The sequence below is a fragment of the Microcaecilia unicolor genome, unplaced genomic scaffold (genome assembly GCF_901765095.1).
Source record: "Microcaecilia unicolor unplaced genomic scaffold, aMicUni1.1, whole genome shotgun sequence".
Classification (NCBI taxonomy): domain Eukaryota; kingdom Metazoa; phylum Chordata; class Amphibia; order Gymnophiona; family Siphonopidae; genus Microcaecilia; species Microcaecilia unicolor.
Window position 1 is genome coordinate 454,898 of NW_021962958.1, and position 19,578 is coordinate 474,475.

The window sequence follows — 19,578 nt, forward strand, 5'->3', positions numbered from 1 at the left end:
CCAAGACGATGGCATATGACATCTTCTCACAGAAGCTTCTAAAATTCCACCCAGGTGCCTTGTCTAATTTACATTGTTTAAGGGACAAAACCACTTCCTCCTCTGCAATGGGGGCTTTTAACTTCTGGCAGTCCCAGTCTGTCAAGGAGGACAATTGTCTATCCTCCAGGTAAACAAACAAACAAAGCAAACACTGGGCCTTCAGGATTGAGAAAAATGTAGTTATTTATTTATAATGGAGACCCGACACGGTCCGTGTTTCGGCATACAAATGCCTGCATCAGGGGTCAAGGGACTCCTATAGGTCAGCAAGATAATAAGTTGACAAAGATGTGGAATAAACAATCAGGTTATATTACCCACTGTTTGAACAGCTCATTCGTAGAACGTCTTCAGCCGTGTAAACATTTTTAGGTTTGTCTTCATTGCCTCACTTTTTAGTCACGCTGGCTGTCATTTGGGCTTTCCTTCTGCCTTTAAAACATGGAATATATCTGGTCAGGATTTCCAGGATGGTATTTTTGAAGAACATCCACAACTGCTATAACATTTTTGACCTTTGCAGCTGCTCTTATTTTTTTAATCATTCTCATTTTATTTTAACATCCCAATTTCCCCTCAAATGGATACCACAAGTGCTTTAAGCAATGCAAATTTTAAAAACTTTTATTCTGCTAGCAATGGAGCCAAAGTTTCACACTGCACAGTTCTTCTGCAGAATTATTTTTCACTTGGGGTCATACATTAGGAAGCTTTTAAGCAATGCACCTGTAACTCTGCTCTTTTTTTCACATTGAAGAATGCTTATAACTCTCTTATCATGCAAACATATACTAGAGTTCAAATTTATAATAACCCCCCCCCCCCCCCAATTTTTGGTAATTTAAACAGACCTCAGTTGTGAAACTCAAAACTAATGAGAGTAAGAATCAAGCACATCATTCTTCATCAGTCTCTTTATATTCAATTTTTATGTTTTATGACTAACTTCCCCTCTAGTATCTTATTAAACATTATTTCAAGCCTCATTCTTAATTCAATTAAAAGACACTGCTTTTGTCGGCTCAGGGGCAAAATAGACCGACATGGTACATGTTTTGCATAAGCTGTTTCAAGGACATACCCCCTGAAAAAGATTAAATCTGAATTTGACAAACATTCACCATCTTTCTTGTCCAAACAATACTTTTCAATATTGACATAAGAACCCCCTCCCCACCAACACCATCAATGTAAGGAGATTCTCCACCATTACTTATCAACTCCTTGACTCCTTAGAAAACCATCAGCTGACCGAGCCTGCTGACCCCAGAACCCAAAATTGATGACATCATAGTAAGGAAGTCCATTCAATCTCAGCATTTAAACCTGCAGGAATGACCATCCGAGGTAAAAATAAATTCAGTGTTGTTCCTTAAAATTAAGTATGTTTTCACGATTACCACCCTCCCACCCTTCTTGTACTTGATCTAATATGCGCCAATGAATATCTTTGACTGTATGATGATTCTCCCTCCAATGGGGGACCAGTGGTGCCTCTATATTATTGGTGTTGATTCTCGATTTGTGTTCAGTTAATCAAGTACGTACTGGTCTACTACTCCATTCTATGTAGATCAGCTGACAAGGGCATTGTATCAAGTATACGACTGTTACAATCACTGTTGAATTGTGATTGAAGCTTCTGTCCTGTTTATAATCTGTCATACTGGACCTGTAATAGCTGATTCACACCATTAACAGTGTCCACAAGTCAAGTGACATCCCATTTGATTAGGCATCGTGAAGTCTTCATAATGCTATCTACATAACATCTCTCCGATAGTGTGTCCTCGTGTGTATGCAATCGTGGGAAAATGTTCCAAGCATGGATGTAGCTTCAAAACATGCCAATGTGTCCTTAAAATGGTTACAAACAAATGTATTAATGGCAATATGGAAGTTAAAACATCTAGGTCTAATGTTTGGGGTTTACCCAATAAAAGCAATTCTCTATTAGCAAATCATATTCTGAAATAGGCCTTGGATATAGACATGGGGATATCCTCTTTGTGAAGCGTTCTGTCAATGAAGCTGTTTGAATCTTAAATTCCTCAACTGAGGTATATTGTCCGAATACGCAAAATTGGCTGAAAGGTAAGCTATTCTTTAGTTTTCTCAGATGGAAACTTGTAAATTGGAGAAAACTGTTTCTCTCCATGATACAATGTTGTATTGATCATCTCTTGAGTTTTAAAAATTAAGACATCCAAAAATTCAATCTGAGTCTTACTACAAGACATAGTAAACTGTAAATGCGGGTCCAAAGTATTGATCAAAGTGCCAAACTGATGTAAATTCTCTTCTGCCCCTTGCCAGATGAAAAATATCATCTAGAAACCTCTTCCGAAAGAGGAATGGCTCAAATTCTGTAGTTGGTATGATTTTTTTTTCAAAATGTGCTACATAGAATGTTGCCACCAACAGGGCCAAAGTGGCTCCCATGGCTACCCCTTGTAAGTGTAGGTAAAATCCTTTGTGCCAAAAGTAGTTCTTTGTAATAACCATCTCAGCTAGAGATGTCAAAAAAATGTAGCTATACGTGGTGTTCCTTCTCACCTCTCTAAAATTTCTTTAATGATTTCTATGTCTCTATCATGCGGGATTCGTGTGTACAATGTTACATCTAAAGCAGCAAAAATTGCATTATTTGGCAAAGTCCCAATTGTTTCAAAAAGTATCAAAAAAATGACTAGTATCTTTTAAATAAGACTATTTTCACTACTTCAAACCTTAAAAAAACATCCACAAATTGGGATAAGGGCTAAGACAGAATTTCTGGTAGACACTATTGGACGACCTGGTGGTGGTACTAGATTCTTATGAATTTTGGGGACAAATAAAATTTTAGGTGTCTTGGGATGAATCAAAAATGAAGCTTGTCAGTTCACATTTTATTTTTATCCTTCAAATCAATAGACTTGTAAGTAGCAATGTCTGAAAACTGCATGATTGCTTTCCTTTCATACTGTTATTTATTTCGTATAACTGTAGCTCCAACTTTGATCTCATTATTATTTAGAATGCCTTAAATTCTGTAGATCCTCAATGTAGTCCTTTAATTAAATTAAAACTGCTTCTAAAGGAATTCCCTTTTTCCAATTGAATTAGATCACTCAAAACTAGTTCCCTAAAAATCAAAATTGCTGGATCCATAACACCTGGTGGTTGCCAGTGACAGTTGGTTTTGTTTTTTCCTTTTACCAATATGTCAATGGTGGGTGGCTTATCCTGAAAATAAACTTATAAATTTCCTCATAAAACAATAAAATACTATCCTTAATGGAAAAAGATCATATACTGTAGTAGGGACAAACCTAATTCTAGCACCTGTATCTCAGCCTCTTGAGAATGTCTCCAAAGAGATGCTGATTATTGTGGACGGCGTTGTGTCGTTCTGGTTCTCAAATCTGGTTTTATGAACATGTTCACTAAAATCTTTGTCAGTAAAATCCACAGTGACCAGGATTCTTCACTCCCCCTGAGATTTGTACTATAGTGTCCAAGATTTTTCACTATACTGTTCTAGGCAAAGTATAGTGTAGCTTAAACCATTCCCATGTAGAAGCTTTACCAGTACTCAGGCCTTAAGCAAACCTTCTTTACCGTAGCACTCATAATAAACAAAGAAACCAACTTACAGTTCAGTTGCATAGAAGAGAATTGTTACTCTCTGCACATAGTCTGTATCTAGCCACTGCAGGCAAGGAGATGGCCAGAACCTCAGCCCAGCTGAGAGGAAAAGCTATGGCTCTCAAAGGAAATAAAGGGGAGAAACGCAGGTGAATGGCTTGGGCAGATGGTGAAAAATCTTGATGGAATTACAGTAAAGGAGGGATCAGCCCTAGAACAGCTACTGATCACAAAGGATGCTAGGAAGACTGGGCTCTCTTACACAGCCTAGGGGCACAGAGAGAGAGAGAGAGAGAGAAAGCTGGCCCAAGCTCAGAGCTAACAGCCAATAGGAAGAGCTCACAAGTAGTCAATCACAAGATACTGCAAACTACAGGGGGGAGCGGAAGCCCCAGTACACAGTGCTATTTATACACAATGCAATAAAGTACCCATATTAAATATACATAACAATGCACTTTGCCTCCTTGACTATGGGGGCAGAACAATTATCTTGGAATTTATCTGGCATAACATCCCCTATAAAGTGCAGTAATATCCTATGTTGCAACACTGTGTTTGCAAGAAACTTTCAGACCAAGATTATCAAAAGCTACAAAAAGGTTAGGTAGGAGACATACTCTTCAGAGATGAGGCAGTGTTAATATGAAAAGATTTGCAATGTAAAAATCACACTAATAACAAAAATCCTCTCCTCAAGTCTTCACTGGTTCCCTATCCGTTTCTGCATACAGTTCAAACTCCTCTTATTGACTTACAAATGCATTCACTCTGCAGCTCCTCAGTACCTCTCCACTCACTCATCTCGACCTACACTCCTCCCTGGGAACTCCATTCACTGGGTAAATCTCTCTTATCTGCACCCTTCTCCTCTACCGCTAACTCCAGACTCCGTTCCTTTTATCTTGCTGCACCATATGCCTGGAATAGACTTCCTGAGCCAGTACGTCAAGCTCCATCTCTGGCCGTCTTCAAATCTAGGCTAAAAGCCCACCTTTTTGACAGGGCCACCGAGAGACTGGGCCGGGGCAAGGCCGCCCCTGAGGCCCCACCCCTGCCACTCCCCCCCCAAGGTCACCGCCACCGCTGCTCCCCCTGCATTGAAATCGCAGTCTCACCTCCGTGAAAGCAGTGCTGCAGGCAGAACACCTTCCTTTGGCCCTCCTTCCCTCCTTGTGTCCCACCCTCGTCTGATGTAACTTCCACGAGGGCGGGACACAAGGAGGGAAGGAGGGCTGAAAGGAGGCATTCTGCTGCTTGCAGCGCTGCTTTCATGGAGGTGAGACTGCGATTTCAATGCAGGAGGCAGATGGTCGACGACGGAGGGCGGGTGGGACTGCGGCACCGGGCCCCCCCTTGGAGGCCCAGACCATTTTGTCGCCCCCTGCCCCCCCTCTCGGCCGCTATGCTTTTTGATGCTGCTTTTAACTCTTAACCCTTGGCTCACTTGTTCAGTACAGGGGCGTAGCCAGCCTTCCGTGGGGGAGGGGGCCAGAGCCCGGGGGGAGGGGGCACATTTTAGCCCTCCCCCCGGCGCCGCCCCCCCCGCCGACATTGCCGCCCCCCCCTCCCGCCGCGAACCCGCCGCCGCTGTCGCAGTCTACCTTTACTTTTGCTGGCGGGGGATCCCACTCCCCGCCAGCCGACGTCTTCTACTCAGTTGCTTCCTGCTGCTCTTCAATTTGTTTGCTGACGTCCTGCACGTACAATTACGTGCAGGACGTCAGCAAACAAATTGAAGAGCAGGAAGGGCTGAGAAGACGGCGGCGGGCGGGGAGTGGGACCCCCCGCCAGCAAAAGTAAAGGTGGGGGGGGGGGTTCGCCGGGAGGGGGGTCCTGGGGTGAATCTGCGGGGGCCCCGGCCCCCTCAGGCCCCACGTAGCTACGCCACTGGTTCAGTATCCATATTTATCATCCCCACCTTAGTAATTCCCTTATCTCTTATTTGTCCTGTTTGTCCTAATTAGATTGTAAGCTCTGTCAAGCAGGGAGTGTCTCTTCATGTTCAAGTGTACAGCGCTATGAACGTCTAGTAGTGCTACAGAAATGGTAAGTAGTAGTAAAAACCACACAGGAAGCTATTTTTATTGAACAATTTTCTAATGGGATGTGAAATACAACTTTTGGTGGCCTATGCACCCAACACTATGACCACAAATTTAAAAAAAATTTGTACTCACCCTGGTATCTTCGTCTACCCCAATTACTGAGATTACATACATCACTCACAAGCCTATGGCTCACTCGCTAGAATAGATTATATACTGATTTCGCAATCCCTGTTCCCTTTAGTTGCAAATGTTACCATAGGGCCAATGGAAGTATCTGACCACTCAATGATCGGGATAGACTTAACCAACTCTGCCAAAGTCACAGGGATGAAGATTTCCCCACATGCCTTTATCAAGACTGGGATTAACACACAATTTATTTACTAAAAAAATGTACAGATTATGCAGACTAATTCCTAGCATGTGAAAGAACTCTTGCTTTTTTTTTTTTGGAAACAGCTAATGTGGCCCTTCATGGAGACATATCATATGTTTGTGCTAGATCCAAGTGTAGTTTCTGGGTATAATAGTTTTGGAGAAAAATATAGGGCAGCAAAGCAGGCTTATATTCGTTCTCCTAGCCCAGTAACCAAACAAACATTAATAGTTACACAAGCTTCATTAAATGCACTAATTCAAGAGCATACAAAAAAAATACTGCTTTTCAGGAAATCATTTTGGTAACAAACTGCTAGGGTATAACCCACTAACCAAACATCATATATTGTCAAATATTCCAAGATTGTTTTTACTCAGATGTGCTGTAGCAAAATAAAGGAATACTTGCAAAGCTCAGGCCTGTCATGTCTGTCTTCAGAAGCGTTATCCCAACTAAATGGTCTACTTAGAGCAAAAGAAATACAAAAAGCTACTAAGACATCTAAAAATTCACAACTCCAGATCCAGACGGGTTTACTCCTGAATTTTATAAACTATTGCACATAGAGTTATGTGGTCCCTTGGAAGTTTACTATATGGGAGCAAAGAGACAGGGTTCCTTCCCCCTAGGCACTAATTACTCTTATTCCCAAACCTGGAAAGTCAACATATTCCCAGAATCCTACAGCCCTCTATTCCTACTTAACATAGCTATTATGATTTTCTCAAGAATACTGGCAGTCCATTTCTCAGCTCACTTACCTTCCTTGATAGGGGAGGAACAATTTGGCTTTTTCAAGTCGCCAATCAGTAGTTAACATGAGGAAGGTTAGACTAGTGATGTCACATAGTCACAAATCAGCCTGGGATGATAGTGCAGTTTGACACCAGAAAGGCTTCTGACAGACAACTGGCATTATATTTTTCAGAATTTGTCAGATGTGGGATTAGAAGGCCGGTTTAGGCAAGCCATGCAGACTCTTTATAATAAGCCCAGACCGTCTATAATGGCCAATAGCTATAAAACGGGAGGTTTTTGACAGCTGTAGAGGAACTTAACAGGGCTACCCACCTCCCCACTATTATTTTTTAAATTTGGAACCTCTTTTAAAAACTATTATTAAATAGTGAAGTGTCAGGAATAGCTTTAGGCTCATCTATGATAAAGGCCTTAGCTTTCACAAATGACACTCTTTTTAACTTTAACTAATCCCCAGGCATCTTTACAGAGAATGTTACTTATTGAGGACTTTGGGTCCTTTTCAAGTTTCATGCTGAACTTGAAAAAATCCCTGGCATTACTCCTACAGTTAGACATCAAACAAAAATGGATAGGCAGGTTCCCCTTAAGATGGGTAGAAGACTATAAGATACCTGGGAGTAATTCTACCATGAGAAATTTCATTACTATATCCCTTGAATATCTACCCACTGTTGACTTCTACTAATACCAAATTGTAGATGTGGCAGACCTATCCCTTATCGTTAATGGGTAGAATTGCACTATATAGCATAATAGTACCCAAGTGATTATACACTTTCCAAATGCTTCCCTTAAATATTATCAAAGACATTGAATGACTGGGTAAGGCTTTAAATACTCCCTTTGGAAAGAGTAGCAACACCTTGGGATATTGGGGGGGGGGGGGGGAGGGAGCTTAGGTCTTCTTAATATAAGGCTCATTTCCTTGGCTGGTGGTATGAGACATATTAGTGACTACTGTATAATCACCATCCAATTTTCATCAACATCTTTAGAGAGAACACTTTATCCCCCACTACCTTTTAGCTAGACTGCATGCACCAGCTAAAAAAACTTGTCTGTATTTTACACCAACATACTATCTATAAGCTGCCACAACAGGTCTGCCATTGGGTTTGCACATCACAAATTTCCCACATCAATTAACAATTCAAGGAAGTATTTTTCTGCTGGACCCATCTAGCACTTTTAAACAACAGGCAAATAAAGGTGTCAACTCATCTTTATCATGTATGAAGCCATATTCTGCCATCTGTAATGAATATGGCCTGAGGCCTCAGGATATTTTTTCTTACATATAAACACATCACTACACCTCATCATTAAGCCACTCTTTAGTACACATTTGAAACACATTGAACTCCATAGTGAGCTTAATCAAAAGCTCATCAGATACTCGTTACGGAAAATATTTTGTTGTAGCAAATAAATTCTCATTTACATTTTATATTGCATCTCCTCATAGAGCTTATAAAGCCACTCTGACAAAATGGTGTTCGTTCCAAAGGTGCACAGGCTAATGTGATCCTGGACCATATCTCTGGCAATGCTAAAAAAATGCTAGCATTTTAGAAACACTTATGTGAACATGTTTCTCAATTATAGCAGGTACGATGGCATCTGAGCCCAATACCTAAAGGTTTAAAAGGACTTTTGAAACGTGGCACCTTGATGGCAAAAAAAAAAAAAAGGTCTATATTAACTGGATGACAGTGGACCCACTCTCTCTTCTTCAATGGAAATCACCAACGATATCTCTTGCCACTTGAAGTGCGAGAGGTGGACGACTTAGATTCACATAAGAGACACTTCGTCATACATGGACACCCTTTTAGAACAAACACATGCGGCATGTAGAAGAGTGTTTTGAATATGTAAACTGGAGTAGCCAAGTATTTTTTTTAAATGTTATCAAAATATCATTAATAGTTGAATGTGGGGAATGGGTGGGGGAAAAACATAAAAAAAAGAAGAGCAGTAATCACCTGGACTGGATAGTATACACTCAAAAATTAAAATTACAATCTACTATTGGTAATCTCCAACCTGTCATTAAAATCGTCACAGTAACTGAATTGGGAGTGGCCAATGGAATGGCAATTTTTAAAGAGGGTTCCAGGGTGATCTGGGAAACTACATACCAGTAAGTGCTGGGTAAAAACTATTATAAAAAAAAACCCCCAAAACTACTAAACACCTAGACAAACCTGGTTTAATGGATTCAGCCAAGCAAAGTCTTGCCTCACTAATTTACTACTTTTGAGGCATGAATAAATGTGTGTGTAACCCACTCCGAAAACTCCTAAGGCACAGAAGGAATGAGTGGGTTTTCCTGGGGGTTACTAGAAGAAGCCCATGAAACAGCCAGAAGGGGCTAGGATTATGGGATGCTGTGCTGCTGGGGAATGGCACAGTGGTTTATGTTTTATTGGTTGGGGGATGGAGCTGTAATTGACTTCAGTAAATATTATGGTAACAGATAATTGACATATTATTAAATTGAAGGCAAGGACTGGGTAATAAAAAGGTTAGCTCAGGCCATCACAGAGTCTTTGGTATCCCTAATCCCCTCCGAGACCCGAGAAATGGAGGGGGTATCCTGTCTCGGCAAAAGAAACAGAGGGCTACAGGAGCATAGTGGAAGTGTTTCTGCCCATTGGCAGAAGCAATCAGAAGTAAGATTAGCCCTCTGGGGGAGGAGGGTTTGAAAACTAGGATAATCAGGCAGGGAAGCATGCTACCAAAGAAGGAGGTGAGTGAGGAGAACCACACCTGGTGGAGTGGAAAGATGAGGAAGGTCTAGCCACAAACAAGTCTAACTACTGGGGAAGAGCCCAGCAGGATTTGGAATCATGAGGTGGTCAGCCCTCAGATTGTTCTGCCAAGCAGGAGGGGACAGAACCTGCTATGAGTAGGAACAAACAAAGCTGTCCAGTGAAATTCTGAACCATTCATGTTATCAAGATACAGTCTTTATCAAAACGAATTGTTTGTTGTTTCTCCATTCATTAAAGTTGAAGCCTTATTTTATGAAAACCTGAGTGAATTCTTGGAACAGGATCAGTTAGAGGGACTGAGGGATGGTTGTAAACCCCCCTGGCCTATGTCCTAACCCATTTGACAATGTTTTTTTGTGAATCATGGTCCAGGTACCTACCCCAAAGGGTCTAACCCACACTCCAGACTATTGATAGAGGGACTAGGGTACATTTGGATAAAAGTCAGCCAATGTAAAATTTGGCAGCTAAGATTTAATGATAAAAAAAATTCAGGGTCATGCAGTACAGGTTAGGGGGTGAAGTGCACTAAAGAGGAGTGGGTCTTTGGTGGGATCATATGTGATAATCTTAAGGTAGCTAAACAGGTAGAAAAGGAGACAGCAAAAGGGTGCATATAAGAGGTATGACCAGCAGGAAAGAGGAGCTGATAATGCCGCTGTATAAGTCTCTGGTGAGACTTTATTGTGTACAATCCTGGAGACTATACTTTCAAAAAGATATAAATAGGATGGTCCATAAGGAGGCTACTAAAATGGTCAGTGGTCTTCATCACAAAGTATATGGGGACAGACTTACAGATGTCAATGTGTACACTTTAGAAGCAGTGGCGTTCCTAGCCTGGATGACACCCGGGGCGGATCGCCGATGCGCCCCCCCCCCGGGTGTAGCGCGGCCCCCCTGCGAAATGACACCCCCCCGGGTACACGCCGCTGGGGGGGTGCCACAGACCACCCCTACCACCCCCCCTTGGTACGCCACTGTTTAGAAGAAAGGTGGGAGAAGGGAGATAAACTAGAAACATCTAAATACCTCTGTGCTATAAATGCACAGGAGGCTAGTCTCTTCCAATTGAAAGGGAGCTCTGGAATGAGGGGAACAGATTGAAGATGAAAGGGGATAGACTCAGGAGTAACCTGAAGAAATAACTCTTAATTGAGTGGTAAAGATATGGGAAAGCCTCCTGATGAAGGTGGTGAAGACAAAGACTACCTGAATTTAAGAAAGCCTGGGATAAGTACGTATGATCTCTAAGTGAGAAGAGGGAATATTGGATGGTACGGATGGGCAAACTGGATAGGCAATATGATCTATCTGCTTTTATTTTTCTCCAGTTCTGCAGTTGATGTAGTATAACTAGATTTTCAGAAAGTTTTTGACATAGTTCCACATGAGACTCCTGAGAAATTTGAAGTCATGGATAGGAGGCCATATTTTACTGTGGATTGGAAACAGATTAAAAGTTTAAAAAAAACAAACAACCAGAAAGAGTACGATTAAATGGACAATTCACTCAATGAAGGAAGATGATTAAGTGGCAAGATGCCAGATTTGAACTGGGACCAGTGCTTTTTAACATTTATAAATGATCTGGAAATGGGAACATTAAGCAAGGTGGCCAGATTTACAGATGACGCAAAACTATTCACAGTTCTTAAATTGCATGTGGACTGCATGAAATTGCAGAAGAACCTTGGGAGGCTGGAAGACTGGACATCCAAATGGCAGATTAAATTTAGCATGGATCAATGCAAAGTGATGCACATTGGGAAAAGTAACCCACATTAATAGCTATATGGGGCCCACTTTAAGAGTCACCACTAAGGAAAAGGCTTTAGGGGTCATTTTGAGCAATACTTGAAATTTTGTGTTTAGTGTGCTGGCAGCAACCCCCCCCCCCCCCCCCCCCCCCCAGAACAACAGGAATTATTAGAATAGGATAGAGAATAAAACAGAATATCATGCCTCTGATATGCTCCATGCTGAGAATGCATCTTGAGTATAGTATTCAATTCTGGTCATCACATCTCAAAAAGATGTAGTGGAACTAGAAAAGGTACAAAGAAAGATGACAAAAATGATTGAGATGGCATGATACTCATATGAGGAAAGGTTAAAGATAAGGCTCCATCTTAAAGAAGAAACAGCTGTGATGGAAGTCTATAAAGTCCTGAATAGAGTGTAACAGGTAAACATAAATCAATTGTTTACTTTATCAAAAAGTACAAAGACTCCTAGTGAAGGGGCTCTTGTTAGCACCATGGTTTCTTTAGCATTGAAGGTAATCTTCTCCCATTGGAAGTCTTTACATCAGGCTACCTACCAGGAATGGTGGAACTTAGTGCTCCAAATTTACAAACTCAAATCACACCTTGCAAAGAAATCTTCTCGTTTTACTTCATATAGGGAAAAATGGCTACCACTTGTCTCTTATTTTGATACGGTACAAAGATAAGTACTAAATTTGATGTATTTTTTGGCATATGCATGCTTTATACTTTGATTTGTATCCTCCAGCCCCCCCCCCCCTTCTTTTCCTCTTTCCTCCCTCTCTTTTGTTTTCACTTAATTTGATTCTGGATGTAGATTGCTACTTCTTACATGTGAGCTCCAGTATTGCCTTACTTTGTAAAATGTTACTTGTTGTTATGCTGTGAGCTCTTGATTGTATCTGTATCAAAAATCAATAAAAGAAATTAAACATGAAAAAAAGTACAAAGCCTAGGGGACACTCCATGAAGCTACATAGTAGCACATTTGAAACAAATAGGAGAAATATTTTTTTTTTACTTACATATAGTTAAAGCTCTGGAACTCATTGCTGGAGCAAGTGGTAAAAGCACCTAATGGAACAGAGTTTTAAAAAAAGGTTTGAATAAATTCCTAGAGGAAAGGTCCATAAGGTAAAATTATGTATCATACCTGATAATTTTCTTTCCATTAATCATAGCTGATCAATCCATAGACTGGTGGGTTGTGTCCATCTACCAGCAGGTGGAGATAGAGAGCAAACTTTTGCCTCCCTATATGTGGTCATGTGCTGCCGGAAACTCCTCAGTATGTCGATATCAAAGCTCCATCCGCAGGACTCAGCACTTAGAGAATTACACCCACGAAGGGACACTCTGCCCAGCTCACCACCGCCGAAACGGGGGAGGGAATTAACCCAGCTCATCCCCACACAAGTGGGGGAGGGAATCCGTCCAGCTCATCCCCGCGGAGCGGGGGAGGGACACCACACCCGCCGATGCGGGGGGATCTGGCTTATCCTGCAACCGCAACCGCGGGAGCTGACTGACCCTAACACCGCCGAAGCGGGAGGGTACAAAGCTGCCCTACAACCGCACGAAGCGGGAGGGAGTGCCGGCAGAATTTTAAGTCTCAATCCAGCCCCGTAAAACGGAGGGGAGAGGAATGCAGCAGCTCACTGTAACACAAACTCATCTCAACTCTTGAAGAATCCAAGTGAAAAAACTTGAACACGAAGTCTTTCTGAAGTAACTGAAGACTAAACTTGAACCTGAAATGCAACCAGAATAAAAACAGTACAGATATCTGGGAGGGGCTATGGATTGATCAGCTATGATTAATGGAAAGAAAATTATCAGGTATGATACATAATTTTACCTTCCATATCATCAAGCTGATCAATCCATAGACTGGTGGGATGTACCGAAGCAGTACTCACCCAGGGCGGGACATTGAAATCCCTGACCTCAACACTGAAGCTCCAAACCGGGCCTCCGCCCGTGCCGCCACAGTCAAACGGTAATGCTTGGAGAATGTATGAGCCGAAGCCCAAGTTGCCGCCTTGCATATCTCTTCCAAGGAGACGGATCCGGCCTCTGCCATCGAGGCCGCCTGAGCTCTCGTGGAGTGAGCCTTCAGCTGGATAGGCGGCACCTTCCCCGCGGCCACATAAGCCGCTGCAATGGCTTCCTTGACCCATCTTGCCACTGTAGGCTTAGCAGCCTGCAGACCCTTACGAGGACCTGCAAACAGGACAAACAGATGATCCGATTTCCGGAAATCATTGGTCACTTCCAAGTATCTGATGATGACTCGTCTCACATCCAGATATTTAAGAGCAGAGTACTCCTCTGGGTAGTCCTCCCTACGAAAGGAAGGGAGACAGAGCTGCTGATTCACATGGAAGCGAGAAACAATCTTGGGCAGGAAGGAAGGCACTGTGCGAATAGTCACTCCTGCCTCAGTGAACTGCAGAAAAGGCTCTCGACATGAGAGCGCCTGGAGCTCGGAAACTCTTCTGGCTGAAGTGATAGCCACCAAAAAGACTGCTTTCAACGTCAGGTCTTTCAGAGATGCCCTCGACAAGGGTTCAAAAGGCGGCTTCTGCAATGCTCTTAGCACCAGGTTGAGATTCCACGCAGGCACCACTGAGTGCAGAGGAGGGCGCAGGTGATTAACTCCCTTGAGAAAGCGCACATCTGGCTGCGAAGCCAGGGAAGCACCCTTCAGGCGGCCCCTGAAGCAAGCCAGAGCCGCTACCTGGACTTTAAGGGAACTGAGCGACAGGCCTTTCTCCAGACCTTCTTGCAGGAACGCCAACACTGAAGAAATTGGAGCAGTGAAGGGAGAAAGTGAGCCTGCTTCACACCACGCTGCAAAGATACGCCAAACCCTGGCGTAAGCAGTAGAAGTAGAGCGCTTCCTCGCTCTCAGCATAGTGGCGATGACCTTGTCTGAGAAGCCCTTCTTCCTCAGACGCTGCCGCTCAATAGCCAGGCCATAAGACCAAAGGGGGAGGGATCCTCCATCACCACGGGACCCTGATGTAACAGGCCCTGCTCCACTGGCAGCCGCAGAGGATCGTCGACTGAGAGCCTGATCAAGTCCGCATACCAGGGACGTCTGGGCCAATCCGGACCCACCAGGATTACCCTGCCGGGATGCTTTGCCACCCGGTCTAGCACCCTGCCCAACATGGGCCAGGGCGGGAACACATAGAGAAGCTCTTGTGTCGGCCACTGTTGGAGAAGAGCATCTACTCCCAGGGATCGAGGGTCCCGTCCTCTGCTGAAAAAGCGCGGCACTTGGCAATTGGCCGATGACGCCATCAGATCTAGGCTCGGCTGGCCCCAGCGCTTCGTGATGTCCAAGAACGCCTGAGCAGATAGCTGCCACTCTCCGGGCTCCAAGGTATGGCGACTGAGAAAGTCCGCCTTGACATTCATGACTCCGGCAATGTGGGCCGCTGAAAGCTGCTCCAGGTTCGCTTCCGCCCACTGGCAAAGATTCATAGCCTCCTTGGCTAGAGGGGCGCTCTTGGTACCTCCCTGGCGGTTGACATAGGCCACAGCCGTGGCATTGTCCGACAGGACCCGTACAGGCTTCAACACCAGTACCGGGATGAACTCCAAAAGCGCCAACCGAATGGCTCTGAGTTCCAGGAGGTTGATAGACCACTTTGCCTCTGCAGGAGACCAGAGCCCCTGCGCTGTCCTTCCCAAGCAGTGGGCTCCCCAGCCCGACAACGAGGCGTCCGTCGTGACGACAATCCACTCTGGGGTCACCAGAGGCATTCCCGCAGACAACTTGTCTGTCTGCATCCACCAGCTCAGCGCCTTGCGCACTGCTGGGTCCAAGGGAAGGCGCACAGCATAATCCTCCGACATCGGAGTCCAGCGCTGCAGCAAAGAGTGTTGAAGTGGTCTCATATGAGCCCTGGCCCAGGGCACTACTTCCATCGTGGCCGTCATAGAGCCCAACAGCTGCACATAGTCCCAAGCCCGAAGAGGAGAGGCTACTAGGAACTGGTCCACCTGAGCCTGAAGTTTGACAATCCGATTGTCTGGCAGGAACACTCTGCCCACTTGGGTGTCGAATCGAACTCCCAGGTACTCCAGGGACTGAGTCGGGCGCAGCTGGCTCTTCTCCCAGTTGATGATCCATCCCAGGGAGCTCAAAAGAGCAACTACCCGGTCCACAGCTTTGCCGCACTCTGCATAAGAGGGGGCTCGGATCAACCAGTCGTCCAGATAAGGATGGACTTGTACCCCTTCCTTTCGTAGGAAGGCCGCGATGACCACCATTACTTTGGAAAAGGTCCGCGGAGCAGTAGCCAACCCGAATGGGAGGGCTCTGAACTGGAAGTGTCGTCCCAGGACTGCAAAACGCAGAAAGCGTTGATGAGGAGGCCAGATGGGAATATGCAGGTACGCTTCCTTGATGTCCAAGGATGCCAGGAACTCTCCTGCCTTCACTGCCGCTATAACAGAGCAGAGTCTCCATGCGAAAGTGCCGCACTTTCAAGGCCCGATTGACCCCTTTGAGGTCGAGGATAGGCCGGACAGAACCTCCTTTCTTTGGTACCACAAAGTAAATGGAGTAACGTCCCTTGCCAAGCTGACTTTCTGGCACCGGAACGACCGCGCCCAGACGGATCAGATTGTCCAAGGTCTGCTGCACTGCCACAGCTTTGAGCGGAGACTTGCAGGGAGAGAGTACAAACCCGTCTTTTAAGGGTCGGCAGAACTCTAGCTTGTAGCCGTCTCTGATGACTTCTAGCACCCACGCGTCTGAAGTTATTGTGGTCCACTCGCCCAGAAACGAGGACAGCCGTCCTCCAATCTGCACTGGGGCGTGGACCAAGGCCCCGTCATTGGGTACGAGACCCTGGGGAGGACCGGAGGGAGCACCTCCGGGACGGCGGTCTCTGCGAAAGGAATGCTGCTTGGGGGAGAAATTCCTCTTGAAGGAAGAGGGGGCAGAGGAACCCGACTTGCCCGGCGGTACCGACGGGCTTCCTGCAACCGTCCTCTGGAGGTACCGGGACGAGTACTAGCCCGAGCCCTGACCTCTGGTAATTTCTTGCCCTTAGACGTGCCAAGATCGGTCACGATTTTGTCCAGCTCGACCCCAAAGAGCAGCTTGCCTTTAAAAGGCAATCTAGCCAGGCGGGATTTAGAGGCGTGGTCAGCAGACCAATGTTTCAGCCAAAGCCACCGCCGCGCAGAGATTGTCTGAGCCATGCCTTTCGCTGAGGCCCTCAAGACATCATACAGCAAGTCTGCCAAATAGGCTAAGCCCGATTCCAGGGCCGGCCAATCAGCCCTCAAGGAATGATCCGAGGGGGAAGCCCGCTGCACCATAGTCAGGCACGCCCTGGCCACATAGGAGCCGCAAACTGAGGCCTGCAAACTTAAAGCAGCCGCCTCTCAATCTTCTGTCTTGGGCGTCCTTTAGGGCCGTGCCACCTTCCACCGGCAACGCCGTTTTCTTAGTCACCGCAGTGATTAAAAATCCACGGTAGGCCACAGATAGGCCTCACGTTCACTCACAGCCAAAGGATAGAGGCGGGACATAGCCCTAGCCACTTTAAGGCTCGCTTCCGGGACATCCCATTGAGCCGAAATTAAGGTGTGCATGGCATCATGCACGTGGAAGGTTCTAGGCGGGCGCTTCGTCCCCAGCATAATGGCAGAGCCAACAGGGGCTGAGGGAGACGTCCTCCAGAGAGGAAATCTTCAAAGTGTCCATGGCCTGTAACAACAGGTTGGGCAAATCCTCTGGGCTAAAAAGCCGCGCTGCAGAGGGGTCATCCGCTCCATCCGAGCGGGGATCCGTCTCCTCCAAGGAATCCGCAAAGGACCGTTGGGAGACCTCAGAGACGCTGCCCTCATCTACATCGGAGGAGACAAAGTCCTCCAAGGCCTGGGAATCAACCCGCGGGCGTTTACCTCTGGGAACCTCAACCTCTTTACCAGACGAGGGAGCAGGGGCAGCGTTTTGCATGAGGAAGGCCTGATGCAGCAGCAAAACAAACTCGGGGGAGAAACCCCCCAGACTGTGCACTTCCGCAGCCTGGGCAACAGCCCCAGACGCACCCTCAACCCGCTCGAAGAGCGGGGGAGACATGCTGCGCATCAACAAAATGGCGTCCGGCGCGACACTCCGCGAAGGAGCCGCGCGGGAAGAACGCGCTTAACTTTAGCCGCTTTTGTGCCGTCGCCCAAATTAAGGGCGTTCATGGCATTAATGTCTCCAACCTCAAGGGCGGCCCACGAAGAAGCCGTCCGAGCCGCGTGGCCGGCCAAGATGGCGGAGGCGAGGAGCGGGGGATGGGCGTTTATGCCGGGAAAAACCGCCACGCCGGAGGAAGGACCGGGACATTCATCGGTCACGAAACTGTCACCCAACAAGGGCGAATCAGGCTTTAAGACCCCCGCATCCCCTCTAGAAGCGCTCAAGCGATCCGGGGAGCGACCCTTTGCACCCGCGCCCGCCCTCCGACGCATATGCCACGAGAGAAAATCGGGGAACCCCCTGCCCGCTATAAAAAGGTAAAATTACCTGCTTTCCGCTCCGAGCTGTAACGACCTGGTGTCCCAGTGAGTAGCTGCAATGACGTTTAAATAACGTCGAAATAAACCCTTTAAGGAAGTTCAAAATTTTTATTTATTTTTTTTTAACGGAGCCAGCGGGAGGGGGAGAAAAGGAGGGACCTGGCACCACCAGGTTTGCACTTGCTCAAAAGAGCCCTCAACCCCAGGCACTCAACAAAACCTAAAAATTAGGCTTGGAGGCCTAGCCAGAGCTGCTGCTGTGTGACCACCACCTGCTGAGATAGAGAACATACTGAGGAGTTTCCGGCAGCACATGACCACATATAGGGAGGCAAAAGTTTGCTCTCTATCTCCACCTGCTGGTAGATGGACACAACCCACCAGTCTATGGATTGATCAGCTTGATGATATGGAAATACAACTTTATCACATTATCATACTGCAGAGTATAATGTGCACAAGTGAAATATTACACTGCCAGATTGCACTGCAATATGTCCAAATGAATATTACTGAGACAGAAGAAACAACCGAAATCATAGTGCAGTAAAAGTTAATCCACCCAAATTGTGATTATGCTATCACAGAGAGGTTGGTTAACAAAAATGGATTAAATATTGTCAAACGTGCACAGAGACACTGTTCCAGTGCTGATCAAACTTTCTGTGCTGCAACCCCATTATCACAGCCACAGAAAAGCATGCAACCCCTGGAAGCCTACCTTTCCATCCATGCTGCTTCTCCTAACTCTCCTACAGCTTTGCACCTGGTGCTGCCATTATCCCCTCACCTTTTATGGAGCCTACACTTGGCTTGCCAGGAGGCATGGGCCGATGAGGTTTGTTTGGTCCACCCAGGTTGTCACTTAATTCGGAATTGTGACCCCAAATTTGAGAAGCCCTGCTGTACTGTGCATCCACATACAAATATCAGACTGCATATCCACACTTCCCACTGTAGAGATAATGCATTCAGGTGAAACAGCACTACAGGGAGCTAAAAATGTGTTCACATGAAGCACCATCCTGCAGGGAACACCAAGACTCCCAAGCTGTAGCAGTCTGGGCCATGCCTGCATCTACCCCATGAGTTTCTAACCTCTGATCTGTTCACCATGTAGAGTAGCTGCCTACTGGTTAGAGCAGTTACTAGAACCTGGAAAGCTAGGGCTCAAACCCCGTCTCTTCCACTTCCGCGATGTCGACAAGTCACCATCTTTCAATGTCTCAGGGCCAGGACCTGACAATGTACTGAAGTTCTCTGAATTTAATGGACAACCAGTAGTCAAATCTAAAACCCAAATGTAAGCATAAAAGCGCTACGCAGCAGGGCCGTGCCGATGCGGTAAGCGAGGTAAGCGCCGCAGGGGGCGCCCACCTCTGGGGGCGCCGCCGCGGTGCTTACCCTCCCCCGCGCCGCAAAGGCCTTTAAATCTTTTACCTGGGTCGCAGCAGCGTCAGTGAAAGCGCTGCCGACCAGCAAGGGCGGGGCGGTCCGCCCCGAGTGTCATCAGAAAGGGGGGCCGCCTCCCCTGCTCTTCTTCCTGGCAGCCCCTCCCCCGCACCAACCCTTTAAAATAAATTGCCGACGCGAATAGCGAGCGCAGCACCGTGTGCAAGTAAAGAAGCGGA

General features: G+C 46.0%; 1 long non-coding RNA gene across 1 annotated transcript; it reads right to left on the bottom strand.

Annotated features, from left to right (window-relative positions):
- Positions 1-294: 294 nt before the first annotated feature.
- On the bottom strand, positions 295-12,472 carry LOC115458696. The gene is made up of 3 exons (XR_003940136.1): positions 12,436-12,472; positions 11,667-11,668; positions 295-474 (listed from the first exon to the last, which is right to left on the bottom strand). It is a non-coding gene; the product is annotated as an uncharacterized LOC115458696 (long non-coding RNA).
- Between the last annotated feature and the right edge of the window lie 7,106 nt (positions 12,473-19,578).